This window comes from Patagioenas fasciata, chromosome 26 (assembly GCF_037038585.1).
Source record: "Patagioenas fasciata isolate bPatFas1 chromosome 26, bPatFas1.hap1, whole genome shotgun sequence".
NCBI lineage: Eukaryota > Metazoa > Chordata > Aves > Columbiformes > Columbidae > Patagioenas > Patagioenas fasciata.
In genome coordinates this window covers 6,145,738-6,170,829 of record NC_092545.1, presented here as the reverse complement: position 1 = coordinate 6,170,829, position 25,092 = coordinate 6,145,738, and positions in this window count along the sequence as shown.

Here is a 25,092-nt window from a genome sequence, read left to right as displayed (position 1 = left end):
ACAGGGGATGACTTTCTGCAACCTCCTGCTGCAATTCTCAAAAACGAGGATATTTTGGAGCTCCTACAGCCACCCGCAGCCATCGCAGCCCAAGCAGGAGCCAGGCAGCTCATCCCTGGGCAGGAAATTTGAGATACATGCAGGGGAAAGGTGCCTCCCACCCAAAAGAAGCCCTGGGAGTGCGAGGTACAACACTGACATTGCTGTGCCTGCAAACTTATCACGGAGAGGAGCTGATGGAGAGGAGAGTCCAGGCAGTTTAATTAAAGATAGGGTTGTTCAAGTGCTTATCGCAAGGGCTCTGCCAGGACCCGAGGTGAACCTGAGCGATTTAAAGCTTTCGGTGTAAAACCCTTGACAAGTGAGACGAGGATAACGGGGTGATAAACTGTCAGGAAAGCTCTGCCCAAGGGGATGTGACATGGGGATCGTGCACTGGTGAAGAAGAAGCCAAAATACAGCTGGGGAGATGGAATATAGCTTTTAGCATCCTGTATTCCAGCCTGGGGGATAACTGCTCCTGAAGTGGTACCCAAAATACCCTGGGGGGGAGGGCAGGACCACGGCTCAGCATCCCTGTACCGCCAAAGGCTTCCTGCACACCACAAACTCCTCCGTTTCTATTTGCGCCTCAGTCTTACATTTCTAAAGCCGGACTTGGCAGTCCTGGCTGTTGTCACAGCATAAATGTCCCCAGGAGAGGGACAACACTTGGGCTTTCTGGAGCTGCAGGAGAAATAGTTTCCTCTTGCATTAATTAAATTGCAAGAGGAAACGATAGCATGGATAAAAGCAGCAAGTGGAGCGGCTGGGAGGCTGCGCAATGACGGCGGATTTTGCATGAGCACGGCAGCCTTTGGTGAGCAGACAGGAATCTGCTGAAGCAGAGGCTTTTGTCAGACTCGGGCCAAAACACATCTGTGAATAATTGAACAATATTCATGTCGGAGGAGTCAGCAATTTAGCGTTGGCTTCCTCCGCAGGCTGGGAGGAAGGGGAACGGCTTTTGGAGAGCGAGAGGAGAGAAATTCAGCTCCGCTGGTTCGTCAGCAGCCGGATAACGAGCTGGGCAGAGGTGATGCTGGGACCTCATGGGCTGTGCGTGAGCAGATCCCGTCGTTTCTGCTGTGCAATGGCCAGGACCAGTGAGGGGATGGACGAGAAAACCAGGAGGAGGAGGGTGGAGGGGAAAAGGTGATGGTTGTAATAGCAGCTTTTGAATCCTGCATCATTTTTCTCCCCTCGAAAGGTCAGAGACAGCTGGCCCTATTAACAAGGACCTTTGGTGGAGAAAATTGCCTTGTGAGAGGGTGATTTCCAGGAGTGACACTCCATTGATTGCATTGACTGCCCACCAGCATCATTTAGAGACCGTCAGGCTGCCGCCCCAGCGCTTCATCCCCTGCCAGCCCCCCGCACGCTGCGACCCCCGGGGCTGCTGCCTCCCACGCTACCCAGGGATAACCCAAAATATAATGGGAAAACTGCAAAAACAACGAGAAAACTGGTGGGAAAAGGGAAGGGTGGGCACAGGACAGAGCAGGGTTTCAATCTGATCAGCTAAACCCAAGTTTGTCCTCATCCCCGTTGTGGTCTGGGGGATTTTGCTCCCACTTTCGAAATAGTTCTGGACCTACAAAACGACATCGGTGAAACTCCGCAGTTTCTTGCCTGTGTGTTTTCAGCTGAGAAAAAACCTATCACGGTTTTTCTCAGCCCAGCCTGAAGCTCCAGCGCCAGTCCCCCTATCGCACCCACCGCTCCCCACCGCCTTAGCACAGCATCCATCTCACCAGCTCCGGCTCCTCAACATGTTTGTAAATCTGCAGCAATAACAGTGTGAACAACAGTAAACCCTTGCTCCAGTGCTCAAGGCTCTCACTTCACCTGCAAACCTGAATTTGTTTTAACCCTGAATAACCCTGCTGATAAATAAAGACATCCCAGCCTCCTGCTCCTTGTACTTGGGGATACACGGCAGCTGAACGGAACCCCGAGAAATGAGCGGCAGGTTTACAAAGAGCAGCAGCAAAAGAGGATGACCAGGGTCAAATCACCACATGAGCCCCAGTTCAGCGTCACCATCGCGGGTGACACCGCGATCCCTCCAGCGCTCAGAGACCCCTACCACGCAGGGGCTGATGCACCCACGGAGACCTAATTCCAAAGCTCAAATCTCACTGAGCTCATCGTTAGCGCTGTCATCTTTAAATGAGAACCTTCTCACTAAGTTTTTCTTCTTTATTTTGTTTTTCTGAAGTTTCTTTCTCTTCGCACACGCGCTCGTGCTAAAGCAACCTCCTCCCTCCCTGCCCGCAACGCTTGGGGGCAGCGGCTGTGCTGGCGGAAGAGCTACAAAAGCCCATGTTTTGGGGTGAGATCAGAGGGACGAGCCAGCTCTCCTTGCCCAGGGGAGCGGTGTTTCGGCTGGAGGGGCTACAGAGCCAGCAGACGAGCAAAACACAAGCATCGCGCTCCAAGAAAGCATCTGCCTCCAGGCTCGCTGCCCATTTTTCAGGCTTATTTGCAAGCGATGGCACAGCAAAGTACGAGTGTTATGTGCTCAGCTACCAGAAAAGCGGAGAAATAGAGGGGATGGCAGATTGAACGGTGGCTTGGTCGGAGCTGTGACAGATGCAGAAGGGGCTGCGGGAGCCTGGGCTGGGGACAGCTGGTGACGGTGCAGGGATGTACCCAGGAAACGTCCCCTCCGTGGTCCAGCTCCCTGGACTGCCAGCAAACAGCGCCAAGGATTAGCGAGCGATTAGGAAGTGTTTTGAAAACAAAGCGCAACGGAAACAATAAGTATTTAACAAGCAAGAGTAATAATGGAAAACAAACAGTTTGGAGCAGCCAGGATCGTCAGGTCCAGAGTTTTAGCTAAGAGGTGGGTGGGCTTGTTGGGGGCTGCGCTGGCCCCTGTCCCACATTCATCACCTGGTCCCTTTGGGCCCCACAGCTCAGCCCTGCCAGCGATTGATGCTGTTAAACAGGGAAAAGATGCCAAAGGAGCAAGATTGGTGATGGAGGGGGGAGAGCAGAGCCTGTGGGGGGCGGCGCTGGGGTTTCAGGGGGCTTCGGCATCAATGGCAACACCAGTGCCAACAGACAGCATCCTCAGATTTCGGGGCATCAGGGAGGGTGATGAAAAGCAGGAGGGGAGTGACATACACGATGCTCCGGAGCTGGGAAAGACTCTGCAGGAGCTCAGGGGGTTCAGGGAGATGCTGAGCTGCCTAATTTGGCTGAATCTGTCACCAAATCGTGCTGCAAGGGGCCCCATGGGAAGGATGCAGCCGCGCTGGAGCTTTGCACCTTACTTACAAGCTGCTGGGGCTCAGAGCCAAAAAACCACCCTGCTGAGGCTTCCCTGAGTCCTTTCCAGACCCAGAATTGCACAGCCCGGGAGGACTTTGTTATCCAGCCCCCAGGGAAATGCAGTTATTCCTGTGTGCATGTCTGCAGAGCTGATGTTCATCAGCGAGGAGGGCGAAGGGCCGTGCGGGGCGATGAAGCTCTGACCCTGCCTGGTGAACAGAGAGGAGGGAGCTGCCGCCTCCTCTTTGTGGGAAAAATCGTCTTCGGCGCATGGAAATAATCAGGGTGAACATAAAATTAACATGTTTCAGCCAGATTGGACATGCTCCCCCACCTCCAGGCGGATGCTTTCCCAGCCCAGCATCCAGCCTTGGCTGGGAGCTGCCATATGGATTCGATTCTTTTCCTGGAACTCGCTCTCTAACACATGCATAAAATGCATTATGTTCTCTTGGGCCCAAAAGCTGCTGTTGCACCCCATTTCCCTTTGACCTACCCTGTTTCTCCAGCTTATTCACGGGTGTGTTTACACCCTGCTAGCGTTTTCCCAAACACTGTCCGGATGCTATTTTATGGAATCAAGCTCGTTTCTACAGCCAAGGTTTCCATGGGTCTTGACAGCCCAAGGAAGTGGTTGACACAAGGAATAATTGTGTTTTCTGCTGGCACTGAGATACCTGTGTCCATCACCCCTCTGAACACAGAGCCAGCAAAGGGTAAACTAGAATTAATCACAAGAGGTGGATGGAGATTTGCTCAGGTGCTGGTGGTGCAAGAAATCCACTGTAAAACAGCTTGCGCATGAGTTTAAAGGGGATGTTCCTGGCTTCCTTGCTGCGGTGCGTTGGACAGGTGGTTTTTGCACAGCAAAGTCTTAGCCGGGGCATCAAACAGGTTTCCTTGCTCAGATTTTCCCCCAGTAGAAACATCAGGGCCTCATGGGGAATTTTGACACATGTTTCCAGCTCGGAGAAGTGAAAGCAATGGCAGCTTTAATGGAACACAGAGCCCAGGAACCCAAAAATAACAATTAAATCAACTCGGTATTGAAAGGCTCGTTTTTCCAGAATTAGGATTCAAGCGAAAACACATTTAAATAGCAACATTTCCAAGTGATGCGCAAAACCACAATGAATTCCTGTGCGTAGGAGGCGGGGGGGTGAACTATAATCCAAACCCAACTCTTCTCTCTCCAATCTGAGCGGGTGGCTCAAGCGCAGCGGTGGAGCTGTGAACTCAGAGAGGGTGATGGACGGGCAAGGAGGAGGGGGGATTTCCATGAGCTGGCAGCTCTCACATCTCTCCTGGGACACCCAGCGACTGTTGGTTGTGTCAAGAAGCTGCTGCCACATTGTCCCCAGGCAGGGACGGTGTCTGAACCACCCGACCTGCAGCTCCGTCTGCTCGGCTCTTTGGGGAGAAACCTTTAAATAAATCAGCGCGGCGGCTCAAAGCAGATGAAGTCGCAGCCGGCGCACGGTGGGAAATTAAAATTGATGCTCAGGTCCCAGCTCCGCAGAGCTGCTCTGACCCACTTGCAGGAGGAAAACTTCACAAAAAGGGCCCGGCAAATGCTTCTCCTCTCGCTTAACTCCTGCCAGCCCGGATCGCTCGCTCCATCCCGGCTTCTCTGCTTTACGGGTACAGAGACACCCTAAGCCAGGGAGATGTGTCACCCAGCTTTTCAACACCGCACTCCCTCCAGACACCCCCAAATCTTCCCCTTCTGTAAACTCAGGGGGTTCTCACGTTTTCCCTGGTTTCAATGTCATTGCCTTGTCTCCAGCTTAAAAACCCCAGAAAGTGGAGCAGGTATCCACAGAAAGGGACCATCAAAGGGCAGTCCCATGGCCCAGGCTTCAAAGGCAGCACAAGGACAGCATTTAGCCCACGCACCCTCCAGGGAACATCTCCTGCCTTTCCCCATCCTGCAGCCAAGGGAAATACAAGCTGTACCACCAGAAACACATCTCACCCTTTACAGCTGCCTTTCAAGTCACTGCTGGCTTTGTCCCCAGGTGTTGGTGCCGTTCGGCATCGTTCCCCTCCCGTCCCAATCTGCTCATGTGTGGGGATGGATGCTGCAGCCTCCTGGTCCTGCTCGTCTCTCCAACCTGGCCCCAAAACCTGAGCAAACTTCTTGCTTGAATCAAAAGCAGCCTGGTGATAATCAGTGAGCATCCTTGGCCAAGTCTAAGGGCTTAGTGCCAGTGTTGGATCAACACCACACAGCATCCCCGGGAGGGACGTGCCCAGTGTGAGCCCCGTGCCAGCGGGGACAATGGCAAAACATTAACACCATCCAAAAAACGCTTCTTTTGACCCACACCCCAGCCAGCCAGCAGTGAGACAGGGAAACCCAGCAATGAGGCTGATAACCTGATCTCAGTCAGCCAAAAAACACCCATCAGATTCACATTGTTAACCCACAGGGGCGGTGGGAGACTGAGCAGAGGATGAAGGATGCTGTTGCAGTGCGACGGGGACCTGGGAGCCAACACACCAACAATTCCCACTGTAAATTCACACCACAACCCCCTGCCCTCAGCAGAGCAGCCCTGGATAACACCAAGCAAAACGTATCACTCCTTTTATTTTATTTTGGTTTTTTTCCCCCCACAGAAACAGCTCATAACAAGTAGCAGCCATTAGACTAATCAGCCCCAGTGAAAACAGAAGTGTGGGGAGGATTCAGCAAAGGCAGTAATTGAAGGCAAATAATGAATATTTAACTCTCTTAAGTAAAGTTTAATTAAGTTATCCTATGGCTGAAGCTTTTTGCACTATTACGCTGGCTTTCAAGCGCATTAAGACGAGCCAAAAATAACCTTGCCAGAGACACGGGGTGCTCTCCCCACCTCTGCTCCCCTCTCTAAAGCTGCGTCGCTGTTTAGCCCATAGGTTTATTAACAGCAGAGTTGAATTAATTCAGAGCAAGGCTCCTCTGGCCCTCCCAGTTTATTCCCATCACGAGGGCTTGGGGATGGGTGCTTATTAAGGGTTTTTAAGGCTTTGAGGGAGAAGATGAGCTGCCCCCCATCCTGTGGCTCTTCCAAGGAGCAATCGCCACCCCCAAAATCCCTGCGATTGGAAATAAATGCAGCAGCTCCCACTTTGGAGTGAAAACACAAAGGGGTTTAGCATCCCAATTTAAATGAGTTTATGCCCTGTGAAGATGCCCACTGGATTTATTTTACTTGTAGTCACCATTCCCAGGTGGCAGAGGGAACCTCTGCAAGGCCAGGGGCCAAAGGAGGTTCTTCTGGCCTCCAAGAAGTGTTTTATATCACAAAACAACCTCCCATCCTCCTCCAGTTCCCTGTGGGGAAGGGAACCAGTGCCCAGATGCGCCCCCGGGAAGGATGCGGGTCCGACTCCTTTAGCAACAAACCAAATTCATCAGTGCGCTTCCCCTCGCTCCCGCGTTTGCCCTTTGGAGCTCTCAGCGAGTTTTGTTGATGAGCATTAACTTCCCCTCACGCCGCACACCTGATGATCAGCTTTAATGTCACGCGCTAATTGCGGAGCCCTCCATCTCTGGAGCTAATGCACCATTAGCACCGGGGCGAGAGCGGGACCCGCAGCCAGCGCTGCCGAGGGGACCGAGCCCCCCACATCTCCCCCCAAATAGCAATCAACCCCACGCTCCAAAACGCCCGGGACGCCGATGAGTGATTTATAACAACACCCCATCAGGTAGACGAACCCTCCTGTAATTGCCTGTCCTTCTTGGGGCTCTTAAAAGCTTTCCACGGGAAGAGAAGAGAGGCTCCTTGTCAGAAACAGGCTATTATACAGATGAAAAGAGTCTCCCCCCCCTTCTCTCTGCTGCCTCTTGGTTTTGTTGGGTTTTTTTCTTCATGTTTTACTTTCTGGTTCTCTCCCAAGCTGCGGGTGAGGCTGAGCCATCACTTGGAGACGAGGTCGCTGCTGGAAAGGGTTTTACCAGACAAGGAAGGTGGTGGAGCGGTAACCTTAACATGGGACTAAACACACACAGGACCACGCATGGTCACACAAGACCAGGGATGGGCTCACGTTCCATGTTTGAGAAGCTGCCATCAGTCGTACAGACTGACACGAGGAAGGATTTTTCACAAAGAGGGTGGTGAGACCCCGGTCCAGGTTCCCAGAGAGGTGGTAGATGAACCATCCCTGGAGACACCCCAGGCCAGGCTGGATGGGGCTCTGAGCAACCCGAGCTGGTGACGATGTCCCTGCTCATGGCTGGGGTGGCACTAAATGACCCAAAAAAGTCCCTTACGATCCAAACCATTCTGTGATCTTGTGATTCTCAAAGGACCTGGGGTGCCCATAGACACGATGCCCCATGGTGCTCTGACCCTCATTCGATGTCCCCAAGCTCTTTGGGACAACATGAGGGGACGGACCATCCAGAGCATCACGTAGGGTCAGAGCCCCAGGGAGCACCCCGCACCCCCCAGCACCAGGGACACCTTCAGGAGCCTCATTTGCAACCGTCCCTTGTCCCCAACAGCGTGGGACGACGGCGACTGGAACAGCTTCAAAAACAAACCCATTGAAGACATTTCAAACAGCTCCTTCCCCATCTCCCGGAGATCAAACTGCCGGCGCGGAGCAGCGCTGCTGACTCATTACGCTTCATTAGCCATTCACCAGCAATTAATTCATCTCTTGATGATGTTCGGTCACTTTTATACACAGAAAAACCTGATTTTCATCTCCCTCACGCTGGCTTTGCATTAATGCAGCTCTGCTGATTTCAGCAGGACCCGGTTGCTTTGCCATCTCGGCACCTTCTCCTCCTGCCAGAAACCAGCTCCCCTGTGCAGAGCGGCGAATGAAAGAGCCCTGTGTTCAACCAGCCTTTGCTCTCGCACCGATTTTCTGCAGCTTTCTCTAAAAGAGCTGAGCCTGGCGACTTTCCGAGGCAGGGAGACGATGCTCGATGGGCTGCCGGGCTGATCCCGCCTGACAACGCTTCCGCTCCGCTGATGTTTGCATCAAGTACCACAAGGCAAGGGAAAGGAAAACAAATTAAACAATAAAATCCGGATATTTCCTTGTGAGTCAGTGCTTAGCCTGCTTACAGGGTCACCCAACTTCATTCTCCCTAGAAATAGCCCATTACGGTGCTGTTAAGCTGCGGGAGCAGAGGGCAGAAAGCAGATACACCTCCAGTCATTGACCACCCCAGCTCCACCTTCCCCTTCCAGCAGCTTTTCCAGCTAAAAAGCACCTACAATCAAATCCGGGGTGCCAAAGATTCACGGGGTGCCCAGCTAAAGCAGCAGGGAGGGGGAAAATGGGGGGCAACCCCAGCCAGGGGTGCTGAAACACCTTCCCCAGGGACATTTTGGAGAGTCCCCAGCCCAAGGAATCCTGCTCCAACTGTGCTCCAAATCCTGATGCTTTGGGGCAGGCAAAGAGGAAGCACAGTCAGCCCTGCTTCATAGAGGGGGAAACTGAGGCATGGAGTAATTCTATATATAAATATGCATTTTAAAATCTCAGCACCGTTAAAGATCGATCTTTCTATAAGACCACACACCACAGCCCCTATCCAGGTCAGTGGGATATTTGGCCTCTGGAAGAGGCCACAACCAGCCTGTGGGGCTTCGTAAAACTCTTCTTACAAAGTCAGAACTTAGGGCCTGAAAGGGCTTGACAATGCCCCTTTATTTCCCCCGCTGCCCCCGGAGGAGCTGGCGCTGAATAAACGTCCTCTTTGATTCAAGGAGAGGATTTCTCTCTCCGTCCCTAATTGCCTGCGGTTTGCTGGTCGATGCTTCCCAAACGCAGCAGCGGAGTTTGCAGGGAACAGGATTCCCAGGGTGGGGTTTCCAGGCACAAAACCTCAAGTTGGGAGGGTGGGAGATGCTCAGGCATGGGAAATGTGCAAATTCCCCCATCCTGGAGCAATGCGGCTGCCTGACCCCCCACCCCGCAGGGATGCTCAGGGACCAGCGCACAGCCCCGATGAGGTTTTCCCCGATTTTGGGTGTTTCACATCCCACGCAGCAGCACACGGGTCACGCTCTGCACCCCCGTGCGAGAGCCGCGAGCTCTCATCTCATCCCATCCCATCCTCGCCAGCCAACCCCCAGTGCTCTATTTTTGTGCCCTTCTTTTGTTCCACCTCCTTTCTTAACACTTTCCCCCACTTTTCTTCCCCCCCATATGTCACTTTAGAAAAAGAAGGAAAAGTTGGGATGAGAACGCAACATAGAAAAAAAATACGAGCAGAACAGGGTGTTTCAGGGGAAAAAAAAACCAACCAGGGTTATTTTTAACAGGAATGGAAACAATTACAACCCTAATGGAAAGCTATAATAAAGATTAGCTTGTTTTTTTCTTTCTTTTTCTACCAGTAACAGCTTCCATCATGAGAGAAGCTAAACCAAGAAGAAAAAGGCAGATTTTCCCCCAAGTTTAATGTGCAGTGTTTTTCCTGCAAGGCTCAGCCAGACGAGAGCCCCCGGCAGAAGATTTGGGGTTCGGTGCTGGAAGGACAAGGGGGTTGGACTCAAGTACCAGGCAGGCTCAATCAGCTCCCATTCATCCTCTCCCCGTGCCCTGGCCTTCCCCTGAAAGCCTTCAATCATTTCTCTTATCTTTTGGATGAAAAGCTGGTGGAGAAGGCCAGCGGGGTCCCTTCTGCGTGCTGGGAGGAGCACAGCCGGGATGGAGGATGCGGGATGGAGGATGCGGGATGGAGGATGCGGGATGGAGGATGCGGGATGCTCTATAGCCCCCCTAAAAAACCAAATTCCTCCCAAAATCTCTGGGCTGACCCCAGGCTTCTTGCCCCTGAAGAGCTCAACAAGTGCCGCAGCTAAACTGGAACAACCCGCAGTGGTTCCACGCAATGAGCTCTCGCCCAAATCAGCGCCGCTGACTCCCCACCCCATGGGCGCATCCTCCATCTCCCATCCCTGACCTCCCCGGTCAGCCGCTCTAGCAGTTCAGCATCTTTTCAATGTGAAATAAATGTTATTTTCTCGCCTGCCGAAGCCCAATTCATCTTCCTGTCAGGGGAAATGGCAGCGAGAGGGCGAGCGGCGCAGGCCACTTACTGCTTACCCGCAGCAAAAGGGATAACGCTGCCGCTCGCAGATCCTGCCTCCCTCGTTTAACCAAGCTGAAACACGGCTCGTGTGGGCTTGGGAGGGAATAAAAAGGCAAAAAAATAGGAGGTGGGAAAAGCTACCTTCTTCCCCTCTCCAGTCCCTTTTGTTCCGTCCAGAGCTATAAAACCCAGCGCGATTTTTATCTTTTCATAAACTTTTATTGAATCTGATGGTGGGAGGGCCGTGGAGTGCCATCCAATTAAACTTCCCCCTAATCCCGCTCTTAACTCCGCAGCGCCGATGGGAGATTAAGAACTAATAAAGATGACAAATGAGAGGAGCTAAACGCGAGCTGAGGAGGAGGATGGAGGGCAGCGGGGCACCAAAAAAAGGGTTTTAATTGTGTGAGCCGTAACCCCAGTAACTCGAGATATATGGCTTTCATATTCTGCTGGGCAATTGGAGCTGCTAAAGCTGATCCTAAATCCAGCCCAGGCTTCCCTTACACCTCCTATTTCTTCCAATGTACCAACCAGGTGTTGCTGCTTCTGCCCTGCAATCAGATCCTCAACGCCACTGCGCTCTTGTATGGGGAAAGAGGCAAATTCCCCCAAAGGAAAGAGCAGGGTAGGTTTCCAGGGAAGCGTTTCCCTGCTCTCCACGTGCTTCCCTCCCATTTCTTCCAGAAAGAACATAATTGGCCTTGAGCAGGAGCTGCTTTTAATTCATTTCCCACTGACTCACGCCTCCCTTCCCCAGCCCCTGCTCCAACGGCGCGGCGAGCGGCCCTCCAACGCATCACAGCTATTTTCACATGCTAAGTAAATATCAATTAATTCGTCTTTTTCCTTTTTTTCTTTTTTTTTTTTTAAAAAAAAGCTTAATTGAAAAAATCCAGGTCCAGATTTACAGCCCGGCGTTTGCCAAAAGAGCCCGTGTTTTAAGGCTTTGCGTTTCTCAATCGCTGGGGGTTTTGCAGCTCCCACAAAGGAGCTGGATGACTCACTGGAGAACGGGGGAATAGAAAAGGGTAACAAAGTCCCTTCCAGAAGGGTTTGAGCTCCCGCCTTCTGGGTGCGAACGCTGAGCTTCGCCCAAATTTCACAGCAGTGGGTCCCAGCAGGAGCTGGTACCGGCGCCCCATTGCACACCATGCAAGAGGCGTCATTACAGTTTGTATTTAAGGGAAAAGGAATAAAATAACAACCCCCAGCCACTGCAGAATGACTTAATTTAGTAAATCGCTTTGACTCACGCAATTATTTGCTTTTAAGACGCAATTAGCTGATGAGCCTCGGCTCTGTTTTGGGTCTTTTCCTCCGCACTGGTGTGGCATAAAGAAGCGAATGCGTCATTGTCATCGAGTCCTGGTGGAGAGGGGACATGGACCTTGTGCCGGTGGCAGGGGAAAGGCACAAAAAGGCCCATTTGGAGCATGGTTTTCCTGCTAAATTTCCCAAAAAATGAGCTTTGAAGCAGAGGTGGGAACAGGGAAGCTTGTTCGCCCCAGACCATGCAATAGAGCTGGCATCAGCTGAATCACCTGTTCATCCCGGTATCCTTGCTCTGTGACTATAAGGTGGAAAAAGATGCCACATTTCTCCAAGTTGTGACATCTTTTCCCTGCAATCAGAAGCTTCTCTCAGGCCACCCAGCCCGCGCTGTCCCGGCCGCGCCAACCCCACCGCTCACCAACAGCAAACCCCCCATCTATTCACAAGCCACGCGAATATGTTGAAAATCCACCCGTTTGGCATAAAAACCAAAACGGTTCAATCGCTGGACCCCTTGGTGAGCTGAACCCCATCAAGCATCACCCACCCCATCCCCTTGCAGTGACACACGCCGGTCAAGGAGCGATTTCTCCAACAAGGAGACACCAAATGAGACAAAACTCCTTCAACAGCTATTTAGTCTAAAGTATTTTGCTATTTACTGTCTTTCTTCAACACGGACATTTCCTTCTGCATTTCTTTGACTGAAAACTAAACTAAAGTTTTCATTATTTAAGAGGAATTAGCTTCTCCCCCCCACCCCACAAAAGCAGAGCACAAATGCGAGCTCAATGTGGCTCAGCCCTCCTTCCTTTGACACCTTCTAATTAGGGTTCCCCTTCACAGCAGCAGGAAACCAGCCTTTTAATTATGAGGCAGAAGCCAGAACGTGTGAGACTCTCCATATTTTTAGACGGCGTGAAAAAATAGATATCCGACACATTTATTTCCACCCCTTCTTCCTCCCTTGCTGCTCTTCACAGCTGCCCTTAGCTGAGAACTTCAGCACTTACAAGTGAGAAGGGGATGGGGGAAAGGTTAACCAAGCTGTCAGAAAGGGTTTTTTTCCCTCTTCTTAAGATGGCAAAACAGCAAAATGTGTTTACTGTTGGGTGTCGGGGAAGCTAGCGAGGAGTAGGTACTCGACCCACCCGACACTAAGTGCCTGTGACACCGATGACGGCCCTTTGGTAGCAGCAAATTCACTCCATGTCCAAACAGATTATTTCAAGTGTCTGTTGCTGGAGAGCACCACTTTGCAAATATTCTAATGTTTGAGCTGCCTCGTTTACCCAGCTCCATATCCAGCGTGTTTTGCACGGCGTGAGCCGCGGTGAGGAGAATTAGAAGGCGAGAGCTTTGATTTGGGATGTTTCTTCGCTCTGCGTTTGTACGGCAAGCGCTGCAATCCAGGCCAGACGCCAATTAACGGGTTGGTCCTGGATTTTAGCAATTTTTCAGTGTTTCTCAACCGCAGTCGCTCAGATCTTGGTCTCGGCACAGGCAGTGACTGATGTTGCTGATGTACTTCCACACAAGCCCATATTTGAATGCATTGACCAACGTATGTGCAAACGTGAAACCCCTACGGGAGATGGAGGGATGCAGGGGCTACTCCCTAATGCAGACTCCCCCTATTTTGGGGTGTCCCTTCCCACCCTCAACCTCTTCTCCCCATTTCCCAGAGCCCGTGCAAGTGTTCCCCAAGCTCCTGATTAGGGGGAAATTGGGATTTTCTCCCCGCTGTCTGGAAGGGAGACAGAAAAGCTTCAGCCACCCTTTGGGTATCACATTTGGAGGGTAGAAAAACGTCACGGAGCCAGGAGAGATGATACGAGACAGACCGTGCAAGTGGCAGCAAAAAGACGTGTACAAAACCTTCACTTTGCAAGCAGCATCAATTCATTTCACCATCACTCCCTGATGTCATTTCGTTTCCGCTAATTTTTCTAATATCATTAAAGGCAACTGCGTGGGTTTCCAGAGGAGCTGGAGGGGACAGAGATGCTGGGGACAGGCAGGGATTGATGCTCTGGATATCAGAGTCATCCCCACCAAACCCTCTCTGCTCCCAGGTGGGTTTGCATCACCCCAGCACCCCGGGCTGCCCCATAGCTGGGTATTTATCTGCTAAACAACCAGGGAACAGAGCCCAGAGGGGCGCAGGAAGGATGCACAGATGGGTCTCACAACCTCTGCAGAGGAAGGAGCTGAAAGAGCCCAGGCTGCTTAGTTTATCAAAAGGACAACGGAGGTGACTTGATTGCCGTGAGTAAGTACCTTCCTGGGAGAAAATACAGGCTACTAAAGTATCTTTAATCTAGTGAACAAAGACATAACAAGAGGCAGGAGTTGATCGTGTCTGGCTTCAGCTTCCCACTGGAAAAATAAGGCGCGTTTTAACAGCAGCGCTGATGAACCATCGGAGCAGAAGCCAGCAAAAAATGATGGTTTTTGCAGTTTCAGACAGTTTTTTAACAGCCCAGGACCCTCTCCAGGTAGGGGTCAGCTCAACACCCACCTCTGCTTGTTGTAACAGGGTGAAATAGGAAGGTGTAGGATATAGAAAGCAGCCAGGGGAGATTATTCCCAGATTATCTCACAGTCCTTTCAAGGCTCAAATGCAAACGCAACACAACCTGCCCCTCTCACCCAGGGACCCCAAAACCCAGCTGAAACATTCGCCCCTCGTTCGGGATGCAAAGATGGGTCCGTGTCCTGCCAGCCTGGAGCATCCCGCTCACAGAAGGGCTATTTGTACCATCTCCAGAACATCGAGATGCAACCCAAATGGAGACACTGGCGTCTTGAACATAAACCCACCTCTAAAAGCTTGACACGTCTATCTCGCTGTACTCACCGACAGGTTGCAGCCGTCACCCGCAGAGTGATGCTGGTGGGTGACAAGGGACATCTCTGAAGGGATTTTCCTGCTGTGGGGAGGGATTTGACGGTAACACACATGGTGCTTTAGCAGGGCTCCACCCTCAGCATCGTTAGCACCTGCTAATGACCCAAATTGCTTCCAGGTGTCATGGGGAGGGCAATCCTGCAGCAGCACAACCCTGCAGGGATGCAATCCTACAATAATACAACCCTGCAATGGTACAGAAATGCAGTAATGCAAAAGTGCAATAATGCAAAAGTGCAATAATGCAAAGACTTCCCCCTACTCAGGCTTTTCAGGAGCACAGGGCAGCTGGAGCAGAAGCCAGGAATTGTCCAGCTGAAGGACAAGGAAGTGCCGTAGGAGCCATTACCTTCTTAGAAGTCAAGCAGCATGGATTAGAATGGAAATGACTTGGGAGTCTTGGTGGGACCGGGCAGGGATTGTTCAGGGCTCAGCATTTCTCTCCGCTTCATCACCAAGTCATTGATTTACTGGGTGTTTTGCCATTTACACAGTGAACAGGTTGCCCGGGCAGGGAGCAACACCAGCCCATGGGGCATTTGGGGAGCGGGGAAGGTCCTGTGTGTTTTGGAAAGCAAAGGGATGTTAGAGATGGGAAATGGGGATGGGGATCCAGGCACCCTGACCTTCCTGCATTCCCTCTTGCCACAGCAAGCCAGGATGGGGTTTAAATGATGACTCTGCTCCATCTTTTCAGTGATGTTAAAATCCACGTGCGTCACCGGGCAGCCCACTCCTCCCTCCTCAGCCCCGCTTCGAAAGAACAACTCGCAGGCACCGCTCCTACCGTCGTTCCTTGATTTCTGAGCACGTAGGTGGACGAATTTTCCCAGATCTTCCCCACACCAACAGCGAGCGGTGCCAGGGAGGATAAAAGGATAAATATATATAAATATATATACAAGAGCCTATGAAGTCACTTGGCTCCGGGAGCTCGAGCCTTAAATGCACCGCAGTGAAATGTCACCGGGCTCGGTGCCAGCGCTGGCAGGGACGCTCTGATGGACCCGATGGCAGCTCTGACGTCTGCAGAGCCGCTCAGACTTCCCAGTGAGGAAAAGAGGCAGCTGAGCAGAGTTGGTGAAAGTTTCAGCAAAGCAGAAATGCAGCCGGACTTGGGGTGATCCCAATACCGCGTTGGTCTGCAGGTGTCCAGTGACAGTGACGTGGGGTCAGGAGGAGCAGAGGGGGACAGGGATGGGGATGGGGACAGGGACACCCTCATCCTGCTCTGTGATCTCCTAAACACTCTGCCAAATCCAACATCTTTATTCCTAAGCCCCTGCAATCTGTGTAGGGACAAGCAAGTCAGCCTAAGCTGTGCACCAAGCACACTTTTCGTTTTATATTACCCAAAGGAATGAACCGCTATTATGAAATCATTAAATTAATAACTTGGTAATATAGGCAGATATATAAAACAATCTGTTCCTAGAACAAAAGAAATTACTGCGTTCCAAACATTCATAATTTAATTTAACAGTGAATTAAAGCAGCATACATAATTTCACCCTCCTAATGTCAATAGCGCTATGTAAATAGAGCCCAGTGCCCGCGCTGGGAACACACACGCAAGAAGGTGCCCGGACGCGGGGGAACGTCCTTTAGCACCAACCGCCCGCTGACAGAAATAGATGAGCCGCTCGCCTTTTAATTAAGGATGCGCTAAACATTCTCGGTAGGATGAGAAGAGGCGGCTGGGTCTGCGCCCAGGAGGAGCGGGTGGCACAGGGACCGCGGTGTGGGGAGAGGATGCTCATGGGGATGCGGGTGCGGATGCAGGCGACCCATGGGGATGCTGTGGGGACAGGGACCGTGTCACTCCCCCTGTCACCAAAGTGCAATAAAGCACCCAACCCACGCTGAGCATCACAATGCCTGTTATTCTTTCCTCCTCAGGGGAAAACCAAAACCCTGAGCCCCTCAGACCCCATTTCTGCATTTTGCCCATCAACCCATCCAGGAAAAAGAAAAAGCACTAACCAAACACAATATTTCAATTAGACTCCTATCTCACTTATTCTTCTTTAATTTTATTTCCATTTGCGCTACCTAATATTTTTCCCTTTTGTTTGAAATTAATTTGCTATAATTTATGGGAGCGTATTTTGATTGCTTTTGATTAAGTTTAACAAGCAGGGAAAAAAAAGTCTGCCGCATTAGACATCAAAGCAAACAAATCCGTTTTCTAGGCCCGCTTGTGCATAATTAATAAACGCTGTCACTCCTCGTACAGTAAATATATCTATTATGTTACAATAAAATATGTGTTGTAGTGATTAATACGCGCAACCAAAATATGTTCTGGGTAAACCCACAAAAATCTGGGAGTAGAAGCCGCTTGTGGGATATCTGGGATTTGGGGCGACTGTTGGGACTTTGGAAAGTGGGAGAAGTTTTACTTTGGAGAGGAAAAGCGAAGCAGCACGTGGTTCTGCTACTGGAATCCCCTTGTACCAGTAAAACCCAGTAACCTAAGCTGGGAGCTCCTGACAAGGAGCAGATCAAAACCCAGCCTCTCCCAGGAAGAATGATCAGCAGCGATGCTCAGGAAGATGCTCCTTTTAATCACCCTCATTAAAGGAAAAGCTGCCCTAAATGCCACTTTCGGTCCATCACTAAACAAATGTGGGGGTTGACCCCTTGGCCAGCAGTCAGTTGTCTTCTACCATCAGATTTCATGGGTGGAAGGAGCAGAAAAGAGTCAGGATGTGGGGGAATAAATAAACTACAACAGAGGCAGCTCCTGGGGAAAACAACAACAACAACAAAAAAGCTCCGGACAGTTGGTGCCACTTCTAAACACATTAAATATTTATGGGCCCTTGCTCACAGCTTCAAATGAGCTGTAAATTGAATGGAGGTTATTTTCTAGGTAATTAAAAATGGAGAGAGAGATGGAGGGGACTGTTTATGGGAAGCCATAAAACCACAGCTACTGAGAGTGTTACCACTGCATCTCTATCCCTGCATCCCCATCCCCTGCATGCCCATGCCCTGAACCTCCATCCCCTGCACCTCCATCCCCTGCACCTCCATCCCCTGCACCTCCATCCTTTGCATCCCCATCCCCTACACCTCCATCCCCTGCACCTCCATCCTTTGCATCCACATCCCTTGTATCCCCATCCCCTGCATCCCCATCCCCTGCACTTCCATCCCCTGCACCTCCATCCCCTGCATCCCTATCCCCTACACCTCCATCCCCTGCATCCCCATCCCCTGCACCTCCATCCCCTGCACCCCCATCCCCTGCATCCCCATCCCCTGCACCTCCATCCTCTGCATCCCCATCCCCTGCATCCTGGGCTGTTACATCCCAATTAGCTGCAGCCCCTTTGCTCATGGGGCTGCCCAGAGGCCAACAAACACCCATTTCAAGCCCCCAGGTATTATCTGTCCATGGTCACCCTTTCCATCTCACACATAAAGCTTGGCCAGATGAGCCAACAAACTGCTCAGGACCACTGCTGGGATTTTCCGAGTGGTGGAGCATCCAGAAATCAAAACACAGGGAGCATCCCAGCGCAGGATCACAGGGCTGGATCCTGCCCCAGGGGCTGGGTGGCCGAGCTGCCTCCTCACAAACTCCTCCTAATCCCAGGGTTCAGTGAAAACCAATAACCCAGAGATCATTTTCACTCACAGCCCCCTTCCATCTCTGCACAGAGCCATTAACATCCCACTTTGCAGCCGGGCTCTAACTCAGCCTGTTATTAATGTCAGTTCCGCTGCAAACCTACTCCAGTGCAAATTAATCCTTCAGGGAGCGGAAACCTCCCGGGATGTGGGTGTCTGTGCACAAAATGCTCTCCCCGCTCCCCAGCCATGCACTCTTAGCTCAACCCCTCGGCAGAAAGGTCACCCCAAAACAATCCAAGCCACCCCGCTGCGGTCGCAACCCCACAGCTTTGCCTTCCAGGTTTATTCAGTTTTCATCTACAGGACGGAGGGGTGGGCGAAGGGGACGCTGTGTGTTTCTTCACATTTCAGCAGCAGGACGATAATTTGGAAGGGAACAGCCTCAGCCCTGCTACCGCACAGGGATCGCTTGGGATCAATGGCAGCTGCCACGTCCCGCCAGCTCGGAGGCTGCGGATGCTCGGCTGGGGGTCGAGGACCCACGCAATGACTTTCTGCCACTTATTAACGCCGGGAAACAAAGGGAGAACGAGCTCAATTAAGGAAGAAGGAAGGAATGGGAGCGAAAGGAGGGAAGGAAGGGAGATTAACAAACAAACAAAAATCCCCAGATCCATCAGAGCGGAGGCGACAAAACAAATTAAAGTTGTTATGGCAACTGGTGTGTGTGGGCAGCAACACGCGTCTCCGAACGCACGGAATTAAAACAAGCGTCATGTTCAGCAGCTAATTAAATACCCATGGCCGAGCGGCTCGCTGGGACATCTCCGTGGGGCAGCTGGGCTGGGCTTGTCCTGGAGCTCGTGTGATGACTTCCAGACACCCATCCTGCCGGGGGGAGCTGCAGGTTTGCTTCCTAAAACACTCAGCCTATGGTTGGGTTCGGTGGGGTGAGCATCGTGCATGCACTGACATCTCCCCGGGTACCCCCCGGGTACCTCCGTGGTGACCCCAGCATCATCCATGCGCAGGGATGGTTTGGGATTCACAGCAGATCCCAATGGGAAGTGCTGAGGTTTGTACCCACGCCTCCGCCTTCCCCATGCACTTGATTTTCTCCAAAAAATGACCATGCAAGGTCACCAAAAGGATCCCGAGATGGCAGAGCCCGCTGGAAACAGCGCAGCCCTTGTTCCTGCGGTGCCCCCTCAGGGGACCAATGAGCCAGGGGCTGGTGCTTTGCAAAAATGCTGCCTTTATGCAGCAAACTCTGGGAACGGGGATTTCTGGGGTCAGAGCACCCAGCCCCATTTATCAGCACCCGAGAAAAACAGCCCCGCGACCAAATGTTGTTCTGATGCAAGTGTAACCTTAACCAGTTCACTGCCAGCCTGGGGGTTTCCCCTTCTTGGGAGCCCCTGCTCCTCCAAGGAGAGGTGACCAGGAATACAGACGATGCTTTTAGGGGCGGTTGGTTTTTGCTCTGGCAAGGTTCATCCCCACCTCATCACACAAGCAAAGAGGGTTTGCAATGCACGCCGCAGCCACCTGTGACTTCCCAGCTCTCTCCTTAATCCTCCTTGACATCCCAGTTGCTGCTGCTTCTATAATGAATGTACAGACAGGGAATTAGAAGAGCCTGCGCTGGGTTTTATTTTACCCACTGAGTCTAATTAACGCATGCAAAGATGCGGCACTCGAGCAGGCGGCGAGGAATAATTCAGGACCAGCCCCTCTCGGCACGTGCCTGACCCGGCTTTGGCCTCAACAGCAATGCAAAAGCTTTGAAAACTTCCAGATTTTACAGCCCTTTGATATATACCAGCTAAACCAAATGAATTCCTTCACCCAACAAGCCTGCTGGTTGGCCCACTGATCACTCTGAAGTAATTATGACAAATGCACTCCATAATTTGCTGTATATCACCCCACATAAAGCCCAGGAGCTTCTTTTCATGTCCATGCGTTTCCTCCCAAGACCAAATGTTAAACAAAAGAGCTTCGGTTGTTGTAATTTTTCCTACTAGAAGACAAGGGGGTTGTTGTCTCAATAGTCACCAGAAGGGCAGTTTTACCGGGGTTTAAATCTCTTCTTGTCCCGTGCAAGGTTTGGTCTGTCCCGCAATGCTCCTGATCTTGCGAGAGGGGCAGATGAAGCATTAGAGATGTTTCCTCTTAGATCTCAAGGGGCTGCAAAATATCCCTCCTCCATCCTTATTTTTACCCCATTACGTGTTTTCGCAGGACTTGGACTTGCCCAGGAGCTGGGACCCCAAGACCCTCCCATAAACTGTTCCAGTGAACGATGCTCTTCATAGACAGTTATTGAACGCAATTGTCTACACGGTGTTCTTTTTCCCCTAAGTTTGATGCTACCTTACTTTTGTACACTCATATTTTTAGAACAAACAGGAGCTATTTTTAAAAAATGCCTCTGAAAACACTTTTTCCTTCTATTTCTTCCTCAGTGCTCCCACCGGTTGGCATTTCCTGCCAGGAGAACGGGAGCTTTCCGCTGCTGAAAAAGCCCGTGCGCAGAAAACAACCCTCATGGCACTGAGCTCGATTTATGGCAGCAAGGAATGGAGCAAAGGTGAATGCCCCAGGGAGGAAAAGGTGGAAAATAGCACAGCAAGGCAGGATGCTGAAGGTGAAATCATTAGTGGGCATAAGCTTCGTGTCCCTTGTCCCCAAGCATCCCTGGGTGTCAGGGTCACAGAGTATTTGGCTGCTCCTTTGATGGCCGGGAGCAAAGAGCTTGGAAATTTATGCACAACATTAAGCGAGATGCTTTGGTCTCCAACTAGGTTAAATTGCTTTCTATATTTAAATTGCCTGCGAGCTGGTCGGATGCGAGGCACAGCTGTGAAACGGAGACTTCCATCCAGTAAACAGAGGAGGAAACCCGGACGGATTAATGTGTTGTAATAGACGGTTTGCGGTGACTTTGACGCTGCTTTTTGCGGGGGGCGCAGGGGACATTGCAGAGGGCGGCGCGTTGGGTGCTGGTGCAGCCCTCGCGCACGGATGCTCCCAGATGCAAACTCTTCATTTTACAGATGCAAACTCTTCATTTTACAGATGCAAACTCTTCATTTCTCCTCCAAAGTCACAACCATCCCATCATTCTGCAGCATTTACTTCTTGCGCTACTATCCGGAGCAATCTGCCTCTGGGCAGCAGCCGTGACGTTTGTACCCGGGCTTGCTAAAAAACACAGAGCGCCTTTTTTACCCCCTCCCCACCACAGGAATGCAAGCGCCAAGTTGTACCCTGTAGCTCTAGAGCAAGAATTAAACCCTATTTATTCCCTGGCTCCTTTATTGAAGGACGGGGAGGCTCTTTCTGGAAAAGTTTTACTGATTTTCTTCAATTATTGCTTTACGCAACGCCAAAAAAAAAAATTGTGTTTTCAGCACTTTCTCATATCAAGGAAGTAATTGAGTCAAAATGAAGAAGAAATTATCTATGAAGTTAATTATCTAGCAGACATGTTTTACACACTGTCATTTTTCACTACTACGCAGTAACTGGGAGCACAGGCATTTTTCTTTCCTGTAATTAATGTGCTCGGAATATGTTGGAGAAAGCACCAGGGGTTAGTGCTGGGTTGGAGGGGAGTCACCAGCTGCCCGAGCAGCGAGGGGATGGCAGCACCAGGAAAGCCCAGCTGAGCGCTTCTAAAGCCAGGCTTGGATGAGCCCTGCTGAGATCACCCCAAACCTGGCCTTGGTTTTAGCGCTGGAGCGAGCCCGTGCGAGGGGCCAGCGCAGGGATCTCCGCTCCAAACGGGAGCTTCTCCGTGCCAGGAAAAAGGAAACCAGAGCTGCTGCCAGCCCGGCACAGACCCCGCTCGAGTTTCCATGAGCCAGAGCGAGGGTTTGCTCGCTGGGCTGTGCTTCAGCTTCATCAGCCCGGAGTTTCCGAGCATCTTCCCCAGGCTGGAGGACACGAGCAGCCTCCTCGACGCCTTCCCTCCCCACGGGCAGTTTCCATGGGGGAGATCTTTCTGATACTCACAAAGGGAGCGTTTCAGCCCCATCCCCGCACAGAGGATGCTTGAGCACAACCCTCACCCCCTGGTCCTGCAGCAGCATCGCAGGAGGGACCCAAAGCTGCTGCTGCAAGCACCCAGTGTCACCCAGAGCAAAACACAAAGTCGCCTTTCTCCAGCTTTGCCCACCCCTTCGACAGCAAAAAGCAAAGAGCAACCCCACGCAGAGCCTTGCCACGTCCCACACGCCGTGCCAGGCATGGAGACCCCCAGTAAATACGGGATGTGTTTGTTCAAAGCAGGAAAGCAAACATGAACAAGGATGCCAGCGAGATGTGAGGGCAAGGGCGAAGCCACAGCCAGCAGCCCAAGGGAAGGCAGCACTGCCCTCGTTTTGGCCATGGTGGGGCAGTCCAGGTTTTGTTTCTGATCATAACAGACATTTAGGAATTATCTCTGTGCACAGCCTCCGGACAAACTTGTTCTGCATCTCCACAACATCAGGGCGATGCCGCAGGGACCTACCTGGCTCCTCACCTGCACCTTTTCCTGCTGGAGCTGGGACTTTCCTCAATATCCCTGCCGACATCCATTTCCCAAAGCAGCAGCATCCCAAAAGAAAAGCTTTGAGCGCCCCGGGAGGATCATCCCCCTCCAGAGAGACAGGGCAGTGACCCCTGGCAGCAGCTCACAACCGGTGTCTCCCTCTGCCTTTCTCCTTCATTTAATTCCTTGTTCATTTACTGCAGTAATTATATTAGGAAAGTGTAACGCAGGCCACAGGAGTCCCTTGGAGGCTGCTAATTGTTGCTGGAACGAGGCCATTTGGGCGGTAATTGAGAGAAACGCGGCCGATCTGCAGCCCAGTTCCCCATAGAGAAACGCTGGAGCTGAGACAACTCGGGGCAAAGCCCCACACCATCACCCTGGGGCTCGTTACCCACCTCCTTAATTGCCTGGGCAGATCAGGGGCTGTCACTGAGATAAACTTGGGTGTTTTTTGCATAGGGGAGGTGGTAGAGCTCACTCACACTGATGAGAAAATCACATTTTTACATGGACATCTTGGCCACCCCCAGGTCCCTCCTCTCCTTGGGGATGGTGGCTGCAGCTGCTTTGGGCAATTCCAACCCTCCTTTTGTGTCCCTGGTGTCCCCAGCCCTGGCAGCTCAGGGCACAAATCCCCCCGTGCCACCCCAAAGCTCCTCCCCAGCCGATCCCCCAATTGAAGCTGAGGGTCCCGGTTTTCCTGCTGCGTGACATCCCGCTCCCCCAAATCTTTAAACCTCATGGGGTCACCTGAGGCCCCGGGACCTGTGGCGGCCTCCAGAGCTTCACTTACAACATTGAACAGAGGAAAATGAATCAATTCTGCTTTCCTCTCCTTGTCAGAGACCTCACCGAGGCTCCTCTTCTGATATCGCCCAGATAACAGCGGTGGGTGATTGGAGATGTTTGGTGCCTCACTGGAATTGTTCCTGTTTAACAAAAGGAACCGGTTTCCTACGTCTCCCTCTTTCTTTTTCTCTCCCTGCTGGAACAGCATCGAGTGAACTTGGGCTGGAAGATCAAGAGGTTTTTAAACTCGAGCATCCCATGCACATCCCCGTCCTCGACCCGCAGCTCCGCTCATCCCCACGTGGCTGCCAAGAGGTTATTTTTGTGCCTTTAAAATTAAACACAGCACAATGGTGGGGAAAGAAAGGAAAAAAAAGGTATTTCTTGTGAAGTGAAGCAGCTCGGAAAAGTTAATGAGGCAAAAGTGTCTGCTCATGGGAAACCTGGAGGTGTCAGGAGTGCCCCAAGGTGAAAACTTATTTAACGGAGGATTAAGAAGAAGGTGACACCTGCCCGACCACACTGGCTCGGGTGCTTATTAAAGCCTAAAGGAGAACATCAGATTAATTACAGAGGACAAGGGTGTCATCCCATCTGTTTTTAATCACCTCTCATGTTGGAAGAGCCTTTCCGTGCTGCTGCAGTTGCACTTGCAATGAGACATGGGCCAAAATCCAATGGGTTGTCCCACAAGTGACTGAACCCCAAACCAGAAAAATGAACCGCCCTTTACATATATGTATTTATATGTATATATGATTTGGTTTTCTCTTTTTCCTTCTATAAGGGGGTTGAAGTGAAGGGAGAGCTGTGGATGGGCACGGGGCACCGTGGCGCTGGGCAGGGAAGGGGTTGGTGCTCAGCGGCTGTACGTGGGTTTAGCATATTCCCCAGGATTTGGGGACCGTGGCAGACACCTCCTTGCAACATCTTCCTTGTGTATCTGGGTTAGCAGAGGAAACAGCAGGGACATCTGGAAGCCACCGGGTCCATAGAGCTTCTTGGGGCCGTACCCACAGGTGGGTTTTGGGGGCTGCTTTCTGTTCCTCTGGTCACTCTGCAGCTCCAACTGGCCAAAATCCACCAGAGCATCCCTGCTGCTCGTGCACCTGCATCCAGCACACAGGACCCATCCTTGCTGCAACGCCTTGCACAGCTGAGACTTGCAGCATCTGAGCAGGATTGTCCGTGCTACCGCTCGCAACGCAGCCCTCGAGGTTTCCAAACATCCCTCTGGCACCTGGGGTCTCCAAATCCAGACGAGATGAGGTTTGGTTCCAGCTGAGTGAGCCTGGAGGCTCCACGACTCTGTTTGTGCTGCTCCTCGAAAAGGACCGTGCCCAAAACACCATCGCGCAGATGAAATCCTCGTACACGTGGCGCAGCCCCTGCCAGCGGGACAGGCAGCGATGTGGCGCGCTGCCTTAGCTCTGCATCCTCCGGAGCCATCTCTCAGAGCCTCCTGCTGCCACTTCAAGAGGAGACAGCATCTCGTCCCCTTTCCAGGAAAGGCTTTGTCTTTGGAATGAAGGCTTTAGCAAGGCTATAGGAAGATAACTCACCAGGATCGTGCATCTTGGACTCACCATCCTCAGCCCCGGGAGCAGCACGTCCACTGTGCTT